The sequence below is a fragment of the Tinamus guttatus genome, unplaced genomic scaffold (assembly GCF_059628265.1).
Source record: "Tinamus guttatus ecotype Peru unplaced genomic scaffold, ASM5962826v1 Tinamus_guttatus_pri_ptg000004l, whole genome shotgun sequence".
NCBI classification, from domain to species: Eukaryota; Metazoa; Chordata; class Aves; order Tinamiformes; family Tinamidae; genus Tinamus; species Tinamus guttatus.
The window spans coordinates 17,813,253-17,836,226 of record NW_028288538.1 but is presented as its reverse complement, the minus strand read 5'-3'; the positions used below and the strand labels follow the sequence as shown (position 1 = coordinate 17,836,226).

Here is a 22,974-nt window from a genome sequence, read left to right as displayed (position 1 = left end):
GGGGCATCTTGGAAAGCATTTCTCCAGTTTTGCCTTCCCTGTGAGTAGCAAAGACCCTGCTCACAAGCATTGGCACCGATTGAGGCTGTTCTGCACACAAGCCTGTGCCTCATCTGGGTCTTCCTTCAGTGAACATGGAAGGTCTCCCCTCTGCGAGGGCTCTGCTGGTCTCCCTGCAGGAGCATCTCCGTGGGGACCAGGTGAGAAGGGTCCTGCTCGCTCATGGCGAGTGGCCTTTCCGCTGAAAAAGGGCTTTGAGATGCTGTGGGTGGCGGATTGAGAAGCAGATCCCAGCCCACAGCAAGTTTGCGGTGGGAGAGTTGTTCTCCTTCCTTGCTAAACAGATTCTGATCCCTCTGAATACATTAATACATGTGTTTTTAGTCTTAAAATAATTGTGTACAAGCAAAATATTAATGAACCAAATGAGGGTTTTTCTCCAGGCTCTTGCAGTGATGCTAGGACCTCTTATTTCCTCTGAAGCACAGTTTTGCTGGTTACAGTCCTCTGAAATAGGGCCATCGGCTTGCTCTTGACTTATATTTGGGGTGATTCTGGTAGCTGTTGGGATTGTTGTATGATCTGCCCCAAAGCCTCCTTGTCCTCTGGGCTACTCTCCAACATTGCAAATTCCCATGCCCCTTTTGAAAAACAAAGCTCAGAAATGGCCTGTTGAGTGAATAATCTGAGGTTTAAAAAGTCTCCTGGAACTGGGTTTTAAATCGTTGCTAAATATATATGAGTTCGCAAAGAATTGTCGTCAATAATGTGCCTCAAAAAACAACCAAGCAAAAACCCATTAACTTGCACTATAAATCCAGTGTGTGCAGGAGATACTTGGGTGCCAAAGCTTCCCCGTGGGGCTGTGGAGCCCAAAGGGAGCAGGGACTTGCTCGTGTCCCTGTGAGCTTCTTGGCTTCTGCAGAGGACAGAGGCAAAAACTCCCATGATGTCAGTTCACAGGGGGAGTTTTTCAGAGGACTTTTCCATGCACGTATTCTGTGAGGCTGCTGCAAATGATTCCCGAGTGTCCTGGCCCAGATCTGTCCCAGATCCAGTCCGTAGCTGTCAGTGGATCAATGCCTCGCCAGGAACAATCCTGCTCTGTTTCTATTAGAAAATGGCTTCTATTAAGCAGTTCATTTTGGTCCTTTCAGCAGCTACTTAGGAGAGATTTAGCTGTAATATAGTTGTCCTAGGCCTGCTGAATTTTGGTAGTCGTGTTGTTTTGTCCTTTGCATCCTGATTTATGGCTTTTTAAATATCAGCCTGGATGAAGATTATGCTCAGAAGAGCTCCTGTTTTGGGAGGCAGAGGGGAAAAGCATTCAAAGCTTTAATTTCTCTGCATCTTGCCTCTGTTAAATGCCAGGCTTAAAGCTCCAAGCACAATATTGTTTCCTCCACAGTGCATGAGCGGGAAGCAGAGGAGAGACCGAAGCCCACCAAGGCTCTGGGATCCAATCCCCCAGCATCCTGACTCCATCTGACCTGGGTAGGTGATGCATGAGCCCGGATGTGTGGTGTGACCCGATGTGTGATGCTCATGGCTCTTGGTTGTGCCAAGTCCAAGCCTGAATGGGTTCTGTTGTAATGTGGTTGAAGTGCCCTTCTCCAGGGTCTACCTTGCCTTTCTGGGGCATTAGGTGATGCAGGTTTTGACCAAAGACCAAGATTACACCGCGGTGGAGGGGGGCAGACTGTTCACGATGTCTCCATCACTGCATGCGGTGCTGTGTGCTTGCTGGGACAGCTGGAGACAGGAGCAGGTTTCAGCTTGTACTGTACATAAAAAATCCTCACCTGGAATCTGTGACCTGTCAGTTTGATGCTGGCGGTGCGTGCGACAGCAAACATCAGAGCTGCCCGGGCGCAAGGAGCTTCCCAGGGCGGCAGCATCTCGGCAAGGAATGGGGTTTCATTTCCTAATGAGGAAAAAGAGAGGGGGGGAAATAACATGATATTTTCAGCATCTTTTATATGCTGGGGCAATTATTGTAATCGACTCGTCTCTGAGCTGGTGTGTGATGGTGCTCGAGTCTGTGCCCTGCAGAGGGAGAGTGGCCATCAGCTGCAGTGCAGCAGTGCTAACCCAGGGTGGCTTTGACCCCAGAAGAGCACGAGTAAAGGCAGAGAGCCCAAAGTGACCTCCATGCACAAGCATGTGCACATGGGTGTATAATTTCCCCTTTATACTGTGTTTTATGCTCAAAGCTGGGTGGCCTGCATAGGCTCCATGTGATGCATGCAAAGAAGGGACCTGTGTCTTGTCTTGCCCCATGCCCTTGTGCACAAGGGGCTTGCAGAGAGGTATTTCTAGCTGCTTGATGCTGTGTGATGTGTGAGCACAGGAGAAGACCCCCGAAACAGCTTCTGGGCAAAGGGACAGTGACCGCAGTGGGGCTGCTCTGGTGGCAGATGGGCATCTGCCCTTGCTCTGCAAAGCAGGATGGGTCTGCTTGCCCCACAGTGCCAGGGCTGAAGTCAGTAGATATTGGTAGGGCAGAATGGAGGAGACCATGGACATAGTCAGCAATTTGCTATCAAAGCGCTTTCTCAGCAGTAAGCCCTGAAACGCGCTTATTTTTAGTGATCTTTTATCAAAACAAAATTCCAGGGGGAAATCGTCAGGCTGGTTGAAGTCCTCACCAAATAAACAAGCACTACAAGTCATTTGATTGTTTGGGATTTTGATATTTTCTTCCAGAGTCCCAATTGCAAAAGCTGAAGAAGCTTCTCTTTTCTTTTTAAACAAGAAATTATATTCAGACACCCAGGTGGCTTGGTTTAGTTGTATTTTTTTCACTTTATTTAAAAGAAATTGAGAGTAATGGAGGGGGATGTGATCTGCATTTTGGAGCCAGATCTCCCCACCAACAGATTGGTGCCTGGTCCATGTGGCTCCGTTTCCCTTCAGAGACTGTGAGCATTGGGATGGGGGTGACAAGGAGCTGGTGTCACCTGGCCAAGTGTCCCCAGGACCCAGGGCTGCCAGAAGGGATCTAAATTTGAGCCGTGAGCATATGAGTAAACCCTGTCCCCAAGGAGGCTGTGAAACACAGGGCCGGATGATGTGGTTGGAGGTTTTATTTAACTCTGAGATAGGTCTGGACCTGAGTGGGTTTTTAATGCATGAATTTTTAGTGTTCAAACTGAACAAATCTCTGAACCTCTGTGGTTTGGGAGGGATGTGTCTCTTCCTCTGACTGTGTGTGCCATAAATGCTTCAAAAACCTCCTCCCTGTCCTCTCCAGCACTGCTGGCCCTCGTGATGGAGCTGCAGACTCACAATAGGTTGTGTTTTCCACCAAACCTCTGTGTCATGGGAGCAGTTCAGACTTTTCTTGAGTTTCCAGCATGGGGGAATGTGCAAAACGCCCATGGAAGTGGGCAGGGGCTGCCCAGCACTCAGCAGGCCCAAAGGCAGGTGTTTCTGCATGTTTTTTTTTTTTTTTTTTAAAGCTCTGCAATTAACCGATTCCACTCGTGCTGCACCGACCCCCTCCCTGAATCCTCCCTCGCCCGATGCCGCGGAGGCAGCGCCGGGTTTGTGGATTAATCGGAGATGATGCCGGCGAGCGCGCAACGTGCTTGCTTAGAGCCCGGCTCCGGCCCAGCCACCGCTAGGAACTGCTCCAGCTCCCGGCCGCATCCTGGGGAGACGGGCTGAGTGCTCCTTTCATCTGCAAATAAAACAAACAGGAACAAAGCCGGCGATAATATTGACTTTCATCATTGATATCCCCATTTATCTCGGTAATAATTAGCAGCGCTGTTGCTGCTGGGCGCTGGCAGAGCAGCGTTAGGAGCCAGGGAGCTGGTTGATGTCGGTGGCAGGAGCAGAGCTGCGGGCACCCTGGGGCTGGGGCAGGGTGTAAGGTGGCAGCCTGGGCAAGAACCTCCCTGCGTGCAGGTGCCAGGGGCTGCTGAGGGCCCGTGGGTGCTGGTGGCGTGATGGAGACGTGGAGCTGCTCCTTGGGGGCTGCTGCCACCCCCCTGCTTTGGGGAAAGCAGGGCGAGCACGTGCGTCCTGTCCCCGTGCTCCTGTTCCAGTTCCGCCTCCGAGCTGCCCACGGCGCAGACGGTGCGTGTTGTGCCTCGGCTCTTCCCGTTAGTCATTCCCTGTCCTCCTTTAGAAATCCTTGTGTTCCTGGAGCAGTTGCTGCCGCGTGCCTGGCTTTCTCTGCCTGGGGTGGAGGGTCTGGGAAGGAATAGAGACCTTGGAGATGCAGCCCTGGGGAGGTGACACAGGCTGGTGGTGTCATTGGTGCCATGGGCTCTCCGGTGTTGCCCTGGACTTTGGCACCCGCCCGCTCTGTGCATCATCCTGCATTGCTCTGGAGGTCCATTTCCTGCAACTGTTTTTTTTTATCATCACATTAAGCCAAGTCCCCACCCTGCTAGTGAGAGCCAGTTTCCGGCACGCGAAGTCCCCAACATTATCAATTCCACAGCAGCCACGGGGACCAGCGAGCTGTGCATGCAAATGCAGGGCAGTGTTTTTATTAGGATTTAAATGAGTTTAGGGCTGTTTAGAATAACAATGTGATTGGAGCCAAGAGGGCCTTAAAAACTGCTACAAGTTCATATATTATACAGTAAATGTGTCAAATCCACCAGCCCTGCCTGGAGCACCTTCCTGAGCCCCTGTGCAGGATAAGGGCCATTGCAGGTGGTGGCAACGTGAATGGGGTGTATGCTGTGTCTTGGACATCCTGGCTCTTGGAATGTCCTCCAGAAGCCCTCTGGCAGCAGCTAAACTTGCTTGGATTGCTCGTTCCCATGCACATGGGACCCACCTTGTCCATCTTGCAGTGCCCAGAGCGATGCTGCCTGTTGCACTGGCATCGCCGAGCACGCTCGGAGCGTGTGGCTTTGGTGGCCTTTATTGCAATATATCTCACTGCAGGGGATGCAGGAAGAGGCAGGCACTGTGACAGAGCTGTAATTCTGTCCCCTGCATCCCAGGGTGTGTGACACCCAGGAATCGCAGCTGTGATGAATGCCAGCACAGGAGCCCACGCTGAGTTATGGGCTGGGGGTGTCTGTGCCTGGCCCCCTTTGCGGCGTTCCAGCGTCGTGCTTTTGCTCCCTGAAGGATATAGCTGAGAAATGAATGGGAAATCTGCGTTGTGATCCTCGCACACATCCCCACGTGCTCCTCTGTGTAAGAGGATGTCGACCCTTCCAAGCTGTGCACTGTCAGCGGGGACACCGTGACATCAGAGGTGGCCTAGGACAGATTGCTTCCTTTGATGTATTGGTCAGTATGGTGGTGGTTAAGACCCTGGTAATAACAGTGGTATGAGAAGCACAAGAAAAACCTAGGAATGTGTATATATGCGTGCACACGTGCATATGCCTGTATGCATGTTTGTAGTTATTTCTCACGGATGACCTTGCAGACACAAAATAACATCATCCCTCTGTACAACCTGCTGAATGCTGCTCTCTGGGTGACAGCAGCACGCCTGCTTTATCCTGCTGGGAAGGAGGATGTGCAAAGGGCTCTTCTGATGCTCCGAGGGCTCTGCACGCTGCCCGGCTCGCTTGAGAAACGATGCTCACCACGTGCAGCAGCAGCCCCGATCAAAGGGCCTTTAATGCCTTGCCCTGGAGCGAGGGGATTTACGCAGGGGACTCGTTTCCTTCCCTGCTCAGCCCTTTCAGAAGGAATTGTGTCAATTTGACATTCAGGAAACTTTATTTTAATATCTTTTTGTTCCTTTAGTTGTGATGCTTTTTTTTGGTATTTTTGTGCACTTTCTGATTCCTTTCACCTCCATCCTTGCATGCGCTTTGCTCTCTCTGGTTGGTGCATTGTGGTTATTTATGGTGGGAGGAGTGCAGGGAACCCATGAGTTGGGTCCCAGGGTCTCACTTTGGGATTTGCTAAGTGGAGTAATTGTCATTTGCCTGTAGAAAATGATGCCATTTGTATACTTCCTCGTTTTTTATCTGAAAAAATGGGTAAATCCTTATAAAGGTTTAAAACAAATTTTGAATCTGAAGCCTAACACTACTGTGCTTCTGTACACTTTGGATTCACTAGGCTTGGAAAGGGGATGCATTTCCTGCCTAGCCAAGCTAATTCTTACTAAATTGCCAAAAAATGGAGAAATAATAATAATTGTGCTAACGATAATGCACTTTCACAGCCTTGCCCTTTACCACAACTAATTGCACTCTTTCCTTTCTCCTGCTCTGTCTCATCTCAGACCTTTCCATGCAGACAGCAGATCCAGACAATTCCCCTGTCACCATGAGTAGTCCTTGGGGTCCTTGTCCCAATACTGTGGGGACGAGTGGTGGCTCCAGTGTGTTAGAGGCTTCTCCGGGATGTGCACCAGGCACCTCCTGTCCCTCTCGCTGCAGTGTCACTTGCTTTTAAATACACTGGTAGTTTAAAATGAGAATAACCTGCTCCAGGGCTCCTTAAACTGCAGAATTAAATACAATCCTGGTCTCCAGGCAGAGCCAGACTCCCCAGTCCTAAATCTGCTCAGCCAAGCGAAATATTGCAGGGGGCAGAGAAATGGATGTTTCTCTGGCAAGGCGGCTGGGGAGCACGTGGGCGCTCGTGCCGGGGTTGCCCCTCATTGCAAAGGTGCAGGTTGCACCCAAACCCTGTCGGTGGGAGGATGAGGAGGCTCCAGGTGATGGATGGGGCCCTTTTTGCTGCCAGGGGCACGTGTCGTCTGTCACTCAACAGACCTTTCTGTGCTGTCCCAAGCAGTGTGCTCCGTCACGCTGCCTGCAGCTCCCTGTGTCCTCTGTGCCTTGGGCAGAGCTGTCCTTCATGCAAGGGTTGCTGGTGGCCCATGGCTGCTTCAGAATTGGGAATACAGAAGGATCTCCATCTGTGGGCAGCAGAGAGGGGAAGGACAAGCTGTATTGACCTGCTCTGGCAGGTGACCAAACCACGGACACTCGCCCTGCCCCAAAAGCTTCTCTGATAGCTCAATTTCCTAATTGCTGTCTGTGATCAGGATGTCAGCCCTGGCTCTCCTCCAAGATATGTCACTGCCAGCAGCCCGGGGCTCGCTAGCACCTTGCTTGGCTGCTGCCATCCGCTCGGCCAGCCGGGGAACGTCCCATCTCCAGCTATCGGCATCGCTTCCTGAGCAAGGGCAACGAGGATGTCTAGTGATTGCAAGGTCTCCATCCCAAGGGCATGCCACGCTTTGGCATGTTGGAGTCAGGGGACGGAGCCTGGCCACGTGCCCACACATCCCAACTGGAAGCCCGGCGCCTGGAGAAGTCCAACTCCAGCACCCGCTGGTGAGCACGGGATAATCTAACCGCGGGGAAGCACGCAGGGCACAGATGGTGGATATGGAGGCCCAGGGAAGGGGTCCAAGGAGCAGAGCATTCCCAGGATTGCGCTGCTGGAAATCCCTGGCAGCTCCCGCCCTCCCGAGGCAGGGCAGTACTATGTGTGCGCGGCAGGAGCGCACGGGCTGTCATGCAGCAATGCTCTATATCTCAATAAGCAGCACTCAGAGGCAGACCTGAAAATAAATATTTGAAGAGGAAATAGTGCTCTGTCTTCTGTTGTCTCTTCCTCCTGCCTCTCTCTTCCTCTCCCCCTTCTCCTTTTACGTTTGACTGAACACGAGAGCTGGATGTTAAGGGGGGTTTCGCCGTGCTTGTTCTTTCCCTTCTCTCTCCTCCCAAGGAGGGAACGGCAGGAGCTGCTCTGCTAACAACTCGAAGCTGTAAAACTGTCTCTGCGCCAGGCTCGTCCGTGTTCGAGGTGCCGGGTGCTTGTTTTTCTTAGTTTGTTTGCTATGATAAAACACAAGTAGACACGGCTATTTCTTCTGCAGGGAGCAGAGGTACAAGGGAATGAAGCTGGCTGAAAGAAAGGCTGTTTCAAGCTGTACAATAATGTTCCTCGTTCTTAGCAGCTTTGGCTTCGTGCAAGGTGCAGCGAGCAGGGCAGCGGTGCCAGGAGTGAGACCTTTCCTGGTCTCTCCGGAGATGCTCTTGGTCTCTCCTGTAAAGACCAGGAGAAATTTTGTCGTCTCTAGATGAGAAAGGGTAAAACTGGATCAAGAACATGGAAAATAAGTTGCTGAGGCCATGGGTTTTGACCAAGAGGTGGAAACATCAGCCTCTCGTGTACTGCCAGATATTAACTCGGTACCTGGAGAAAAGGGAACTCCATGTGGAACTGGGAGAAACCCCATGCAAAGTGGGATGGGGGATGCCCAGGAGGCCCTCCACGGACATGAGCTGGAAGCAGGCATGATGTGCAAAGGTTTCTTGATGGTTGGTAGTGAGTGGTGCAGATTGGTGAAGGATCTCTGAGAGCCACAGTTATCTCTGGTGGGTTGCCTGAGACATGTGTGTGTATGTGTTTGGAAACAAGTCTTGTCCCGCTGACTTGGGCTGTGCTGCTTGCCCAAAGTGGGGATGCTGGGACTCATGGCTGAGGGAAGGGAGGCTGGTGAAGAGCAAGGAGGCAAAACTCCATGTGGGCAGAGGCAATTAAATCTCCTGTTGATGTTACATAGGTTTGGGGGCCACTTTCAGAGGAGGCCGAGAGATGAAAGAGCAGAAGGGGCTAAAGGAGCCCCAAGCACAAAGAGGAGGCCGTAGCCTGCAGGAGGCACCCGGCTTGCGCACGCTCGCGTGACGGCCCCGGCGCGCTTGCACATCCGTGGGATGACGAAGGAGCGCGAAAACCAGCGCAAGGAGAAACGCGGAGGGGGGAGCGAAGAGAGGTGGTGAGAAGGGAATGGGGGAGAGAGCAGGGAATGACTCCAGGGAGGAAGCGCGACTGGAAAATGCAGAGGTGCCTAAAGATAGCGGAGACTTCATGGCAAGGCAAGAACACCAGGGAAGAGGCAACTTTGGGAGAAGTCTTCTCCACTGGGCTGCGAATGTTTGCTGAGCTCCTCAGCTATATTTAGCAGCCTCAATGCCCTTTGGAGAGCTCTCCAAGCAGATGGTGAAGGGGCCACGTGCCAAATGGTGGATGCCACGTTGCATCGGGTAGGGGTGCCCAGTGTTCAGGGAGAGAGCTTTAATGTTCTCTTCGCCCATTCTGCAGCAAAGCCAAATGGTTTGCTTCGCTGCCCAGTGCATGGTGCTGCCAGATGGCTAAATATTTGCTTGTAAATTAGCAATGGGAAACATTAGACATAAAGCCCTAAATTGAAGAAACATGGGGCCTGGCTTGGGCTGCTTCTCCTGCTGAAGACGGTCTCTGCAGACCGGGCTTGGGCAAATCCATTACTGGAGCAGCGTAAGATCTCAAAGGAGATGAGGCTGGATGCTGCATTGCCATCTCTTCCCTGTACGTTGGCACAGTCATGGGCCATTACTCAAGCACGCTCAGCCTCTGGCTGTTTCCTTTAGACCAATATACAGAGAAACATAGCTCTTCTCTCGAGGAAAAATACTGCTTGTTATGTAGCTGCGTAGTCTCCAGCTGAATGGGGTATGACTGCAATGAAATTTTCAGGCCCTAATGCAATATAAGGGCTCCTAATTTGTGGGTGTGCATGCACAGGGCTGGGCGATGCCTGTGCCACTGTCTTGCAGGGTCCTGCGCATGTGAAACACGGAGCCCCGTCTGCCTTCCCGCTCCCTCCTTCGCCGTATTTATAGATGGCAGCGACGTGCTCTGTGCGGATGCAGCCTGTGCGCCGCGGGTTTCTATAAATACAGACGCTCCGTAATTATCCTCAGAACCATTTAGCCCAATCCAAAGGTAGATTAAATAATGAGTGTGTGCGCGATATGCCCGTCGGCACCGGCGCGCGGCGCCTCCGCACGCGTCCCCCGGTCTCCCCGGCAGAGAGGAGGACGGGAATGGGACGAGCGGATGGGATTTCATCTTGCTGGATGTGCTCTACTCCCCGACAGGGTCTCACAGGGTGTCTGTGGGTCGGGGGGCATCTTTGGTAAGGGAAGAGCAGGGATGCGTGTCCCAGGGGCCACATGTTGCTGTGTGTACCAGCCGTGCTGCTGCTCCATCCCTTTTGTGTACACCCTCCTCAGCAAACCCACCTCAAAAATCCACTCCCAAGCTCATTCCCTGGGCTAATTGATAGCTAGTTGCGGGGGGGGGGGGGGGACATTTAAAAAGGCCTGAGGGAGGGAGGGAGGGAGGGATGGATGGATGGATGGATGGATGGATGGATGGATGGATGGATGGATGGATGGAGGTGGCTCCTCCAGGTCCCATCAGGGTGTAGCTGGGACGGGTGGATTTGGCCGGGAGGTCTCGGTCCCTGTTCTGCGCTGCTCCCCAGGCGGCCGGGCTGGGAGGAAGGGCCTCCTCACAGTAACTAATAACTGCACGCTGACAAATTGAATTATACCTTTTCCAGTTGCCTGCACTATTGATCAGAGGAAAGGTTTGTGTTTTTTCTAGGGGTTTTTCTTTTTTATTTTTCTTTTTCCTCTTTTTAAGTTACAGTTGCAATGTCTTGGGGGCTTATAATGAACTAAATAAGGTCAGGTTAGCTGAAGAATCAAATGCGCTTTGGCAGCAGGAACGTGGGCTTTTCCTCAGAGCGGAGCAGGAGCCTCGCACCCCTCTGTGCCTGGCACCCTGGGACCTCTCATGGGGCCAGGATGAGGGCTGAACTGGGGCACGATTGCTGAATTCCAGGGTTGCTTTTCTAGGATGGGCTCGTGCCGCTGGAGCGGAGAAGCCTGGGGAGCAGGGAGCGCCGCAGGGAGATCCGCTGGCCGGCAACGTGCAGGCTCGGAGCCCCGCGAGGGGTGATCCAAGGGCAAGGCTCGCGGAGCGGGAGGAGCGTGGACGCTGCCATCTTCCTTTGGTGCGAGCCTGTTTACAGAGATCTGGATTGAAATCTCGGCTGCCCCGGGGTGGACTTGGAGCGTCTCCAGGGCCGCGTGTACGCGAGCAGAGCTGACGTGCTCCAGACGGGCACGTTTCCCCGCTTCGTGCGAGTCCTTTGTCCCCGGTGAACAGGGACATGGAGACTTGGCAGGGACTGCCGAGCTCCTCCGCTTCCATCCGCGCATCTCCTAAACCTCCCCAGATTCCCAGATTGCAAATCCTCCTGGACTTCCTCAGTAAAGATCCAGGGTGGGAGGGCTCCTGGGTGCTGGGACGATGAGCTCGGTGACCTACCAGGCCCTCAAGTGACTAGTGCCTCCCTGTAGCACCCAGACAGCGGGTAACATGGGTAGGAGATGGGGATGGATGATGTTTGCTATTAAGCAGGAGCTGCTCTCCCATTCCATGGTCCATCCGACCTCTCCAGCATGAGATGCAGGTTTCAAGGTGTGTGCATGTGCTAGGCAGAGTTGCGTATCCTTTCAGCCTATTGCCAGGACAGCAAAAAGACAGGTTTGATGTCACCCAGGGCCTTGGTGAGCATGGATGCTCCACACCTAGCCCTGAATACCATGGTAGAAGCAGGGATGGGCCCCATCTTGCTCAGCATCCCCAGGTCCTGCCAAGGGGTGACCTGGCATCTCTGTCAGTAAGTGCAACCCTCTTCCTCCAGCACTGCCCTGCTTGAGAGTCCGGCTGCATCGGGCACCAGATTAACATTCCCGGCACAGAGCCAGTCCATCACCATTTCTATTAAACTCATTTGCTATCTAAAGGAATTCATTTTCCACTTTGTTTGCCCACAATAAAAAAAAAAAAGCCCTCCAAGCTGAGGTGCTTGAAGGAGGAGAGGAGGGAGGAGAGGGACGAAACAGGGAGCTGGACGGTGGAGCTGCCTCCACAGGGACCAATCTCCATGATTAGAGCTCGTTCTGACGTCCAGGCGCTGCTTGCAGTGTGGGCGGGTGCTATATATATATATATATATATATATATATATATATATACACACATACTTACATATATTTATGCACATACTGCTTCTCCCCACCAGGGATGGAGGTGCAGGACAACATGGGCACATCTATGCGGCCACCAAACATTAGGGCTGCTCCAGCTCGGGTGCATCCATTGCTTCCCAGGAATTGCCATGTCTCCGTCCGTCCCGTGCCGTGCGATCCCCAAGGCCCTGGCGCGCGGGGCCCGTTCCCACGAGCCGGTCCTGCCGCGCGGCCGCCGCCATGTGCCCCACGGTTACCATGGTGACAGTGCCATTTCCTACCTCGCCGGGGGAAAATAGGAGAAAAAAAACCCTCCAAACATTTAATTCTGCAGCCCACCTGGGAGCCTTTTCAACTCCCTGCTCGGCGTTTGACATGTAATAATTTCTCTGCTTTTAAGATTATCCTAAAACGCTCGCTCGCTTTCTCGCTCTCTAAATCTCAGCAGTGGCGCTGCGGAAGGGAATCAGCATAAAAAATACCGATACGCATTGCAAATAACAAGTTGTCCCTGGCGCCGGGAACAGGCGGTGACGGGTGTTTAGACACGCGGGGGACACGGGGGCGCTCGCCGGTGGTGGCTTGAGCAAGGCGCAGGGTGCGATGCAACCGGCTCCCGTTGGGTGATGGGATGGAGCCGGCGCTTGGTTCCCGCTGAGTGGCTGGCTTCATCCCTGGGGATTGTCCCCAACCGTGCAGGAGTGGGAATAGACGGAGGGGCACGTGGCAGGCGGTTGGGAAGCACGGTGACAAGGCCTGGGACACCGTCACACGGCTGCTCGCTCCTCGCACACCTTGCACCAAGCAGATGGCCTGCTCCGGAGCATGCAGATCCAGCAAGCAATTTAATCTCCAGAAATAATTTAATATGGTTTCCTCCAGAGTACGGCTGGGTGGGTTATTTTATTTTTTTTTTCCTGGTCAGCCCTGGAATAATTTAATCCTGCCTTCTGCGCGAGGGGCTATTTTGAGCCTGCCACCTGCGGAGCGTTTTAATCCCGCATCGCGCTAAGTAATTCAATCCTCTCCCTTGGTGAGTAATTTAATCCTCTATTTCCAGGGTAATTTAATCCCCTCCCTGGGGAATAATGGAATAATTTGATCCAGAGCGTTGTGATCCTCCACCTGCAAAGCGTAAGGCTTTAACCTGGCCACCCGCGAGCAGCGTCTTTGCATCGGTTTTGACTGCGGCACTATCCGGGGAGCAGAGCCCTGGGCACGTCCTGCACCAATCCCAGCATGGAAACCTCCCCGCAGCAGCATGGGCTCCCCAGGGCCTGCATAAAAGAGGGATTCGCAGCGGGAATGGGGCTGTTTTATACTGGTTTCTCTCCTCCTCGCTTTTGTTGCAGCACTTATTAGGAGAAAGAGGGTTTCCTTGGCTGCGTGAGATAGTAAAGAAAGAAATACCGCTAATGATAGTGTCCATTTCCAGACAGAGGAGGATCTGTGGAGTATTCAGGGAAGAAATACTTTCCTGCCCTGGCAAGTGCTGCAGCTGTTTGCATTCAGGAGAGCGATTAAAGCGCTGAAAAGGCAATGAAATCCTCAAAAAAAAACCACTGACGAAGAGGAGAGATGGGAAGGTGATACCACCAGGACCGCTGGCCTCAGTCTGCACTGCCCAAGGGCTTATAGGGCCTGTAGTGCCTCCTTCCCAAAGGAAAAGTTAGGAGATTTGGGTGGCCTTTATCACTGGATTTATCCCACTGCACCCGCCGGTCCCTCCTGAGACCCCTAAACTTGTGCTTGTGCAGTCCACCTCCGTACAACACCTGTCCCGATGCATCATCTCACACTGTGACATGATGGGTCAGACAGGTAATTCCACATGTGCGAAGCATCCCAGGCACCTGCAGGCCAGCAGGGCAGCATGTGCCTCTCCCAGTCCTGCAGCTGGGCAGCTCCATGTGGAGCCTCTTGCCTGGGAATGCTGGGCTTTCTCCGAGTTCAGCCCGAATCCCTGGAGATGGGGCATTTTGGGCCAGATTGCCATTGCGTTTAGGCTCATTTCCTGTTGCCTTCAGTTGGACTCATCTCCGGTGTGACACTGGGCTGCAATTTGGAGGCAGGAATCGGAAGAGCAGCATCTCTCCTGCTCCTCCCGAGGGTGTCCGCGGGGCTCCCGCGTGTCCCTCCATCCCTCTTCTCCTCCCGTTGCGCCGCGTTTGGGCTTTGCTCCCGGCTGCCGTGCAGGGACCTGGCAGCAGGACGGTGCACGGGGCCTCGAGCTGCCTTGGGATGGCAGATGTTCCTGTGTTTCTGCTGAGCCCTCAGCCTTGTCCCCGGAGCAACCGGGAGCCAAAAAAGCTACTGCAGGCCCTGCTGGAGAAGGGAGGTGAGGAGGAGCCCGAGGACAAGCCGGGGTGCACGTGGGGACATGGTGATCCCGCACAGCGTGTGTGGACAAGGGCACGGACGGGTGTCTGTGAACTTGCTTAGTGGATTTGGCTTGCAGAGCATCCGTATAATAAAATCACCTGCGAGGTCGCCTGCCCCTGGCACAGCGTTTAATGATGAGACATCTGTGACGGCTTCGTGACTCACGTTAAAGAGAGCCTTTTTGCAGCCCCAGTCCCCAAAATGTACCTTTCTAATGGGGAAATGTAAACATTTTGCATAGAAAGGAATGGGCTTTGGGGTTTTTTTTTGCAAAAGTGAGGGCAAGCTGTGTCTCATCCTGCTCTCGTCACCACTGCTGCGGTCCAGATAGCTCCATTTGCTGCCAAAGGAGAGATTTGCCCACGTCTGACCCTCTCTGGGCTGCACTCACCCTCCCGTCTAGCAAATGCATTTACCGCAGCGCGAAGCACAGGCTTGGCTTCTGCGGGTGGGCCTGGTGGCAGGTCGCTGGTGGCCTTTTCCATAGCGTTCCACGCGTGGGGCTCCGGGACGCCCGTGCCGAGGTGCTCTGCAAACTCAATTACCCCGTGGTAATAGCACGGTATTGACTCAGGAGCCGCGGCAGCGCAGGGCTCTTGCCGTTTATTCGTTGTTTAATTATATGGCACATCAGGCCAAAATAATGTCATTAGCTAATTAGCCCATGTTGGAGGTTTCTTTTATGTTTTTTTTTCTTAAACGAACGTTGCCATCAGTACAAAGCGCCAGCTGGTAGTCCAGGAGGCTGGAGCCCTCGTGCGCAGAGCAGGTTGGGCTGGTCCTTCTGCACCATCCCCTGGGCAGAGCTCCCATGTAGCCTGCAGGAGTGAGGCCAGGACGAGGCCACCCCTTGTGTTCCTATGGGATTTAAGGAACGATTTTAGGAAGTCAGAGCTGTCCAGGAATACCAGGCACCTGCGCCTGGGCAGTGACCCGGCTCCTTGGGTGCCATTGCCCCTTGCTGCACACGCTGCTGAGCGCACAGCCGAGCACAAAAATGTGGGAAGATGCCAGTGTCATTTACTGCATTTGCACCCTGCTGGGGTAGGGGGGTGACAGTGACACTACAACGGGTCATGTGTGATAATCCGGGTTAAAACCAGGTGCTTGGGATGGATCCTGTCCCGCTCTCACCTTGGCCCGCGTGCCCACAGAACCAGCATCCTGGTGCTGTGCCGAGACGTGCATCATGCCGGCTGCTACCGGGAGAACGTCAGCTCCAAGCGCTGATGTGAATTTATAGCCCCAGCAAAGCTTTCCTCGAGGGTTTTCTTAATGACTCTGTGTAAATCCATCACGGGAAAGTGCCATGACCTGGATACTGTGCAGGCGTTTGGTTTGGGGGGTTGGTTGTTGTTTTCTTCTTCTTCATCCAGTGCATTAAGAACAGGGATTCATCAGTCACGTTTTTATAATTAGCCTGGTTGCTTGCTGTATCACAGCAGCACTGATGGATTTTAGAGATTTGCTGACTGAGGAAAGTCCTTCAACCCACCTGCTTCAGGCCTCCAATTTCACAAGTGTCCATGTTGCCCCTGAAGGCTTCTTAGGGTTATTTAACTCAAACAGAACAGCTCTGGGCTTCATAAAAAGCATTTTCCCCCTTGTTCCTAAAGATTTCCTAACGGCTGTCAGCCTGGCTGGGTCAGTTCCAGACTCTGACCAAATGCAAGCCCCTGCAGATGTCTTCAAGCTCTTGAAGATGAGCGCTGCGGACTCTGTAAACACAGTGGGGAACCCATGGACTTTGGAGACGTTCAAGAGTCCGTGGCAAATAACTCCGCAGTTAACCATGCAGTCTCCCCCAAATACTCCAAGGCACCAGCAGAGATGAGTAACTTGAATTTGGAGTTAATAGACCACATAATTAAAAATATGACATTCCAAAAAGGGGAAGAAAAGAGAAGACAATAGTGAGCAACTTGCCATGTTTTAAGCCTTTCTATCTTCCCAACACCTCGGATGATTACCTGGAGGCTCTAGTTATCAGTTATTTTCTGGAATAAGGAAAATTTTGGCAGGTGGATTTCTTAAATGAATTGCCCCCTTAAGCTGGTCATTGCTTGTAAGGGTCCTCAATACTGCTGTGAAATAATGACCCGTTTTCCCATGCTCTGCTGCTCACCTTCATAACCCTCCCAGGCCTCGGTGTGGTGGTTTACATAACCCTTTTGAGGCATCCTAGCTTCATCCAGCACTTGACTGTGACATTGAGTCAACTCGAAAGTGCTTCCGAGCTCAGCGATGCCCCAAGTTTGGGGGCAACTCACCAAGCTTAACTGTCCAGACCTTTCTAAGTGCTCAACCTCATGTCCTCAGGCCAGACTTGGTTTTAGGGTTGTGCGAAGCTTTGAGACTGGGTGCAACAGAGGAGCATTTTCCACTGCTGCATCCAGAAGGAGCATCTCCAGCTCTGGAAGGCGCCGCCGGCTCCTGTCTCTGCGGGTGTGCGTCACCCCCGGCTGCATCCACTGTAGCATTTGGGTACCTGGACTTGGAGCCACCTCGCCTCACTTCACCCGTCCGCTCCGGAGATCCCTGCCTCCGAGCTGCGTGACATTTATAGTGAGCGGGGAGAGGAAAGGTATGTCCGGGCGAGCGCGGCTGACCTTTCCGAGGCAGCCGCCTTGGAGAGAGATTAATCCTGCCTCCGAGAGGCCCTTTCCATTAGTGCCACCGCTCTTCATCTGCTGGCTGCATGATCGTGGGCACGTGGATCATGTTGGCGCTCAGAGACCCGCGTGCTGTGTGTGCGGCTCCTGATGGCATCCAGGGCACTGGGAAAATGCACGTGCTGGGGATGACCATCCCTGCGGGCTATTAGCCCACAGCATTTGCTAGCCAAAGCATGGACATTAGCTGAAAGAGCAGAGATAAAGAACATATCTATTTTCTGATATCTGCTTGTGCCGTCTTAAAAAACTCTGCAGTACATTTTGGTGTTGATTGTATATGTAAATCCATATCTATAATAGACTGTCATATATATATGTGTGTGTGTGTGTGTATATATATATATATATATCTGCACGCACACACGCGTAGATGTGTGTATAGCTAACGTATGTGCTCCCAACCCACACAACATATGTAACGCTGCAAATCACGGCACGTCCTGCAGCAGAGCAAGAAGCAGAGCGGGGAGAAGGACACGGGACAGAGCTGAGGACACCCCGGCTGGGTGGCTGAGAATGGGCCTGGCCTCACGAGAGCGCCCGGTGCCACCGACATCGCTAGTGCTGCTGCTGGAGAAATTCAATCACTTCCAACGAGGGGAAAATAATTGTCTTTCGAGGTGGAGGATGTTGTTGTCATTTTCCTGTGACACACTCCATCGGCTTTCAATTTCCAGGACAAAAGCCCTCGCTTCTCACTCGGGCCTCTCTAATCCATGGAGCGCTCCATGGGCAGGGGGTCCCAGCCTGGCCTGGTGTCACCTGGCAAGCAGCAATGCCCAAGTATGTGCTGTGTCCCTGGTGTCTCAGGCTGAGATCCGTGTCCCCATGTGGCTTGGGAGGCTCCCCGGGGAGACGGTTGGATGCCTGGAGTGCCCGCACTAGATCAAGGGGAAATGGGGATGGATTCAGCATCTCCTCTCTCAGATATGAGAGCTCCACCAAGGTAAAGAAAGAGGATGAGGAGGGAACCGAACGCAGTGCTTGGAGCAGAGGTGCGTGCAGCAGAGGAAGAAACATCTCTCCACAACCGAGGGAAATAAGATGTGATTAGCAGCCTATCACAGCCTCGGAGCCTTCTTCTCAGGCCTTTAAAGAGGAAATATGTATTTAAAAATACTGCCCTAAAAGAGAGAGGTAATGATGTGCTCCGAAGCGGAGATGGTATCATCCATAAAGCTGGTGCTGCTTAATTGCATCAGTGCCATTTAAGAGAGGAATTATTCCCAGTCAGGTCCGGGTTTGTTTTCCCCCAGTCCTCTTGTGCATCTTGCCGGGGCTCCAGCCCCGTGCCAGCCTCTTGGGTAGCCCTGTCTCCAGCCATCACTTGGAGCTGTCAGCCAGGGAGCCCTGTGGGGACAAATTGTCACCACTGCCCCATGAGCCGCCAGTGTCCAGGGACAGGCAGTGGCTCCAGGAGCACCACGGCAAGGCCGAGGAGAGCGGGGAGCGGTGCCGGGAGCAGCGTGTCCCATCCCCACCTCCCCCAGGCACATCGCAAGCTGCTGCGCCGGGGATGTTCCCACCAGCCCAAACCCAGCAGATTATTTTGGTCTCTGTCTTCGCAGCTCAACTCCTTCCCACAGGCAAATATTCTGCTCCTCTTTTTCCCTGTTTTTCCTCCTACCACCACGCCAGCCTCCAAGGCAGATTGTTGTGCAATCTGTAATTCATTGCTGCAAGTGACTGCAGAGGACTCAGAGCATGGACCAAAGGCCCATCTCGATGGGGCTATAGCATGAGGATGCACTATAGTATACTTGCTATACTGTAGCATATGCCGCAGTATATACTGTACTCCTGTGGTCTCTCTGTGGGGACTTCCCTTCCATGCACTGAGGTGGAGGTGACACCACCATCCTGTTCTGAGCAGATGAAGAGGTGACCCCAGGTTGGGTAACAAGGATGGTCAACAATCTGGTGCCCCTTGTGCTTTTGGGGTCTCCTCTGGTCTCAGCAGGGACCAGAGCTGAGCTGAGCCACTATTCCCAGTATTCCTGTGGTCTGGGGGGGCATGTGGGGTAGCAGGGAGTCCGGAAAGCCCGAGAGGAGCATCAGCGAGAGGAAGGAAGGTGGGGAGCTGCTTCCCTAGGAGAAGAGCTGGGCCCTCACGCAGGAGCGACGCAGATCTGTTGCCATGTAACAGGAGAGCCACCGCCTCCATCAGGGACGGGAAGCCGGAGCATCCATAGCCCAGTGCCTGTCCCAGGGATCTGCTGGGGAATCCAGCCACAGTGCTTCCCTGAGACCCACTTTGCCCGGGCAGATGGACCTGGCCAAAGCGGCTCCTCGGGGACCTCCTCACGTGTCTCCACGCCTGCCTCTCATCCCTGCTGCCTTTCGGAGGAGAAGAGCATTTCACGCTGCTTTTAACCAACCCTGCCTTGTGCTGCTTCCCTTTCGCCTGTCAGATCCAGCCTGACGTTATTTGGGTAGGAGCAGAGGGGTGGGAGTTGAGAGAGACAAAATGGTGCTTTTTTTTTTTTTCCTTCCTTTTTTTTGCATTCGAAAGAGATTTCAAATGACACACACACAATAACGTATCACCCAGCCAGAGTAAAACTTGAATGGTTTAAAAATAAGCTCCTGAACTTTCCACCCCTATTCATGCACCAGCGCCATCCCTTTGGGCTCTGCTCTTTGGCAAGAACGAGCAAGGAGTTAAGCAGCTCGGCAGGGCGAGCTATTTGTGGCTGCCGCGGGCTCTGTCCCGGCCCTCGTACCCCGCTCAATCCTTTAATTATCCACCGTTGCTTCACGCTGCGTCTTACCGCATGTTCCGAGGGAACCGCCAGGGCTTTGCCGGGTGCAGCGATGGCGAAAGGCAGGGGAAGGCTCTGGTATGTGAGTAAAATTGATAGTTAAATAAGAGATGCCGCGAGGTGGCTCATCCGTGGGCTCCTCCGTGCTGCAGTGACAACGGGCCGTGGCCTTTGGGACAAGGAAACAGAGCTGATGTGGAGAACATCCCCCATGTGAGTTGCAGACGGAGAGGAGGACACAGCAGCATATGGTGGGGAGAGCCTTCCCACTTGGTTGGGTTCAGTCCCTTGATTCTTGGAAGCCTCCCCGGGACGCGGAGCTCAGAAGCTGCAAACCTGAACAAGTTGGAGGGGGGAAAGCAGGAGGGACCACACGGCCGCCAGCGCCTGACGTGGGGCCCTGCAGGCGGCCCAGCCTCTCTCCAGCACTGCCAGATTCAGGGAAAAGAGTATTTTTGCCAAAAACCTGCGTCCATCCCTTGCTATTCCCCCGACAAGGCCGCCCAGCTGCAGCCTTGCCCCTGGGTCCTGGGAAAAGCAAACACTTCTGCAGCCCTGAGATGCCTCCCCAGCACCGTAAGAACCTCAGTTAATCCACTAATAGTCTTAGAGTAAATCAGCCACACCAGAAAGGAGATGAGAATGAGCTCGGGGTGTCAAGCTGCCTAGTTGTAATGGATGCTGAGGCCTCTGGCACGGACAGGGCAGCGGCTGGGCTGGGGACACCCGTGTCCCCGCTGCCCACTCCTGGGGACACTGGCTGCACACGGACCCGCAGCTGCACCCGGCAAGTGGCTCTGGTTGTTCCCGTCTGCCCTGGCCCGTGCGGATGTCCCTCCCGCCCTGTGCAGATGGAGTCAAAAAGCAGCGCCCCGAGGAACCGCCTCGGCTAAGCTGGCTGGTTTATTAAAGCCAACTGTGCACTACCTCGTTAGGCTTCTGTAATGGAAGGAGTTAACTGATCATCAATAGTCCCCGTGCCCTCTTCCCGTGTGCTGGGTCTTCTTCTTGGGCTGCTCTTCATCAAGTGGCTGTGAGGTACCTGAACGCCAGCCAGGTGGAGCCCAACACGCAGGCAGGAAGGGCTCTGTTATCCTTGTGCATCCCTATCCCTGCGTCCTGCAGCCCTGCGCATCCCCATCCTAACGCTTCCCTGCAACAACACCCTGGCAGTTTTCCGCGTGGGTCTTTAACACCCCCAGCTTCGTCACCCTGATTCAGCGCTAGCTGCTCTAGACACTATTTAAAATACTCCTGCTAGCTCCCCTTGCCGTGGCTGTTTGTTAATGCTCATGGCTTATATTTGGAGCGGGCGCGTGCGTGTGTGGCGGGGGTTCATCTCTCCAGCGAGTCTCTCCCGGGTGTGAAAGCTGAGCCTCCAAACCAGCTGCTCCCCGAGCACAGGCTTCCTCTGCCCCCACGGGGCGCGTGTCGGCGGCACCCTCGTCCCCGAGCACCGCGCGGTGCTCGGAGCCTGTGCTCTTGTTCCTGGAGCATCCGGAGCTGCCGGGGCCATCGGCACGGCTTGGTTTGCGCTGCACAGCTCTGTGTTCCGGCGCCTAGAGCCGTGATGCCGCTGGATGAGCTCCCTCCAAGGAGGACGCCGTGGGGCAGGTTGACTTTGCTGCTCAACTAGGTCCATGGAGGGGACACGGCGCTCCTGGCCTGTCCAAGACCTCTGTGTGGGCCACCCAGGCGGCCAGGATGTCCCTCCGGGCGCCAGCTCCGTGCGCGTGGCCGGGCCGTGACTGTATCTGCGGGGCAGTCAGCAGCGGGGCTGGTGCACGGTGGGCACGGCCGCCGAGCCGTGCGTGCCCCGCGCTTCCGAGGCAAATCCCCCTCCTCCGATCCGCCCCGCTACGCGCCTCCCACCGCAGGTGACAGCAGGGACAGCCAGAGGGGCGCGGGACGCGGCAGCAGGGGAACGTGGCTCCCCACCTTCGTTAGCTTTAACTAACGAGCTGTTTATAGGAGCGACACGACACCTGCTTTCCTCTTTATAAATTCAATAATTTATGAGAGGTATTAAAGGCAAAGCAGCCTCCTGGATGCAGGCTGCGACGCACGCACGCCGCGCATTAGCCAGGCGGGACAACGTGTTGCACGTGAATAACACACGACGATATTTACCCTTTCCCTCCATAAATTATTAAGGGGCTTTTGCACATAATTACATGTGCTTTTATGCTTCTCACTCCCTGCTTTTAATCCTTTTTGGATAGGTGCCAGTCACTTCTGACAGAAGCTCAGCAAATGCTAGAGCTGGTTTTAAGGTCGCTAAAGAGGACGGTGGTTACAGGTTACTATCAGCAGTTGCTCTTCTAAGGGTCTGCAGGGACAGGCTGCACCAGCCCCAGCTTTGGTGGCCTTTGTGGAGCAGGGCTGATTTGCAGCCCTGTCCTAGGATGTCTCTCCTTCCTCCTCCCTGGCCTCTGCGCCCGCAGCTCCGGGCGGAGGCGGCTCCCTGCTCCGCTCATCGCTCTCGTGCCGCCCTCCCGCCAGACGTGCCCACCCTGGGCACCCCGGAGCCAGGCGCTTTTAAACACACAGCTGAGGAGCCTCCTTCATCCGCTCCTGGCGCCCGACCCTTCCCTGGGGTGCAGAGCAGTTGCAAGGAGGCCCAGCAGGATGTCTCCCATGCACCTCCTCATCCTGCTTGTCCAGCGCCATCCTTTTACCATCCACATTAGCATCTGCCGTGACTCTGATGTCCTCCACGCTTGCTGTGCTCTCCCATCCCTCTTGCCTTTGTGCCGAGATCTTTAATCGCTGCTCTTTGTCCCGTTGTGTGGCTCCTATTCTTCTCCAAGCTGTTAAAAAAGCCATCACCGGCACAACTTCCCTGTCCCAGAAATGATCTTTCATCTCCTCCATGTGGGCTACAATAGCCATGGAGATGCTTGATATTATTAATACCTTCTGTATATGTGTCAACGAGCTCAGGAATTTAATGGGTCTTTTTCCCTGCAGCCCTTCTTTGGCCTGGGCTCGGGAGTGGGGGTGACAGAGGTGGCCCTGGGGACACCTCTGCAAGCACCGACTGCTGCCACCTGCATCCCTTGAGGACAGGAGCCCCCCGAGGAGCTGGGTTGTCACCCGGGCAGCTCTCTGGACCTTGCGGTTGAGGGATTTTTGGTATGTTGCCTCGTCCTGCTCCAAATCAATCAGCTGGCCAGGACAAGGAGCAGTACAAGACAGTACAGAGAGAAACCATTATGATAATACTTGATAACGATCCTCAATTTCACTGAGGAGCAGCCGCACGCTGCAGAATTTGGCCTCCCTCCAGCTGATAATGAGAAGCCACTGGACTGAGTCAGCCTGCGAGGAGGC

The 22,974-nt window shown here is 53.9% G+C and overlaps 1 protein-coding gene across 1 annotated transcript in view; it reads left to right on the top strand.

Moving 5' to 3' along the window:
• The window catches only part of LINGO1 (leucine rich repeat and Ig domain containing 1), a 70,850-nt gene that overhangs the window by 35,267 nt on the left and 12,609 nt on the right, over positions 1-22,974 (top strand). The window contains exon 3 of the mRNA XM_010223636.2: positions 1,409-1,494. The gene's annotated coding sequence lies outside the window, so the exon portion shown is untranslated. The remainder of the gene's footprint in view (positions 1-1,408; positions 1,495-22,974) is intronic.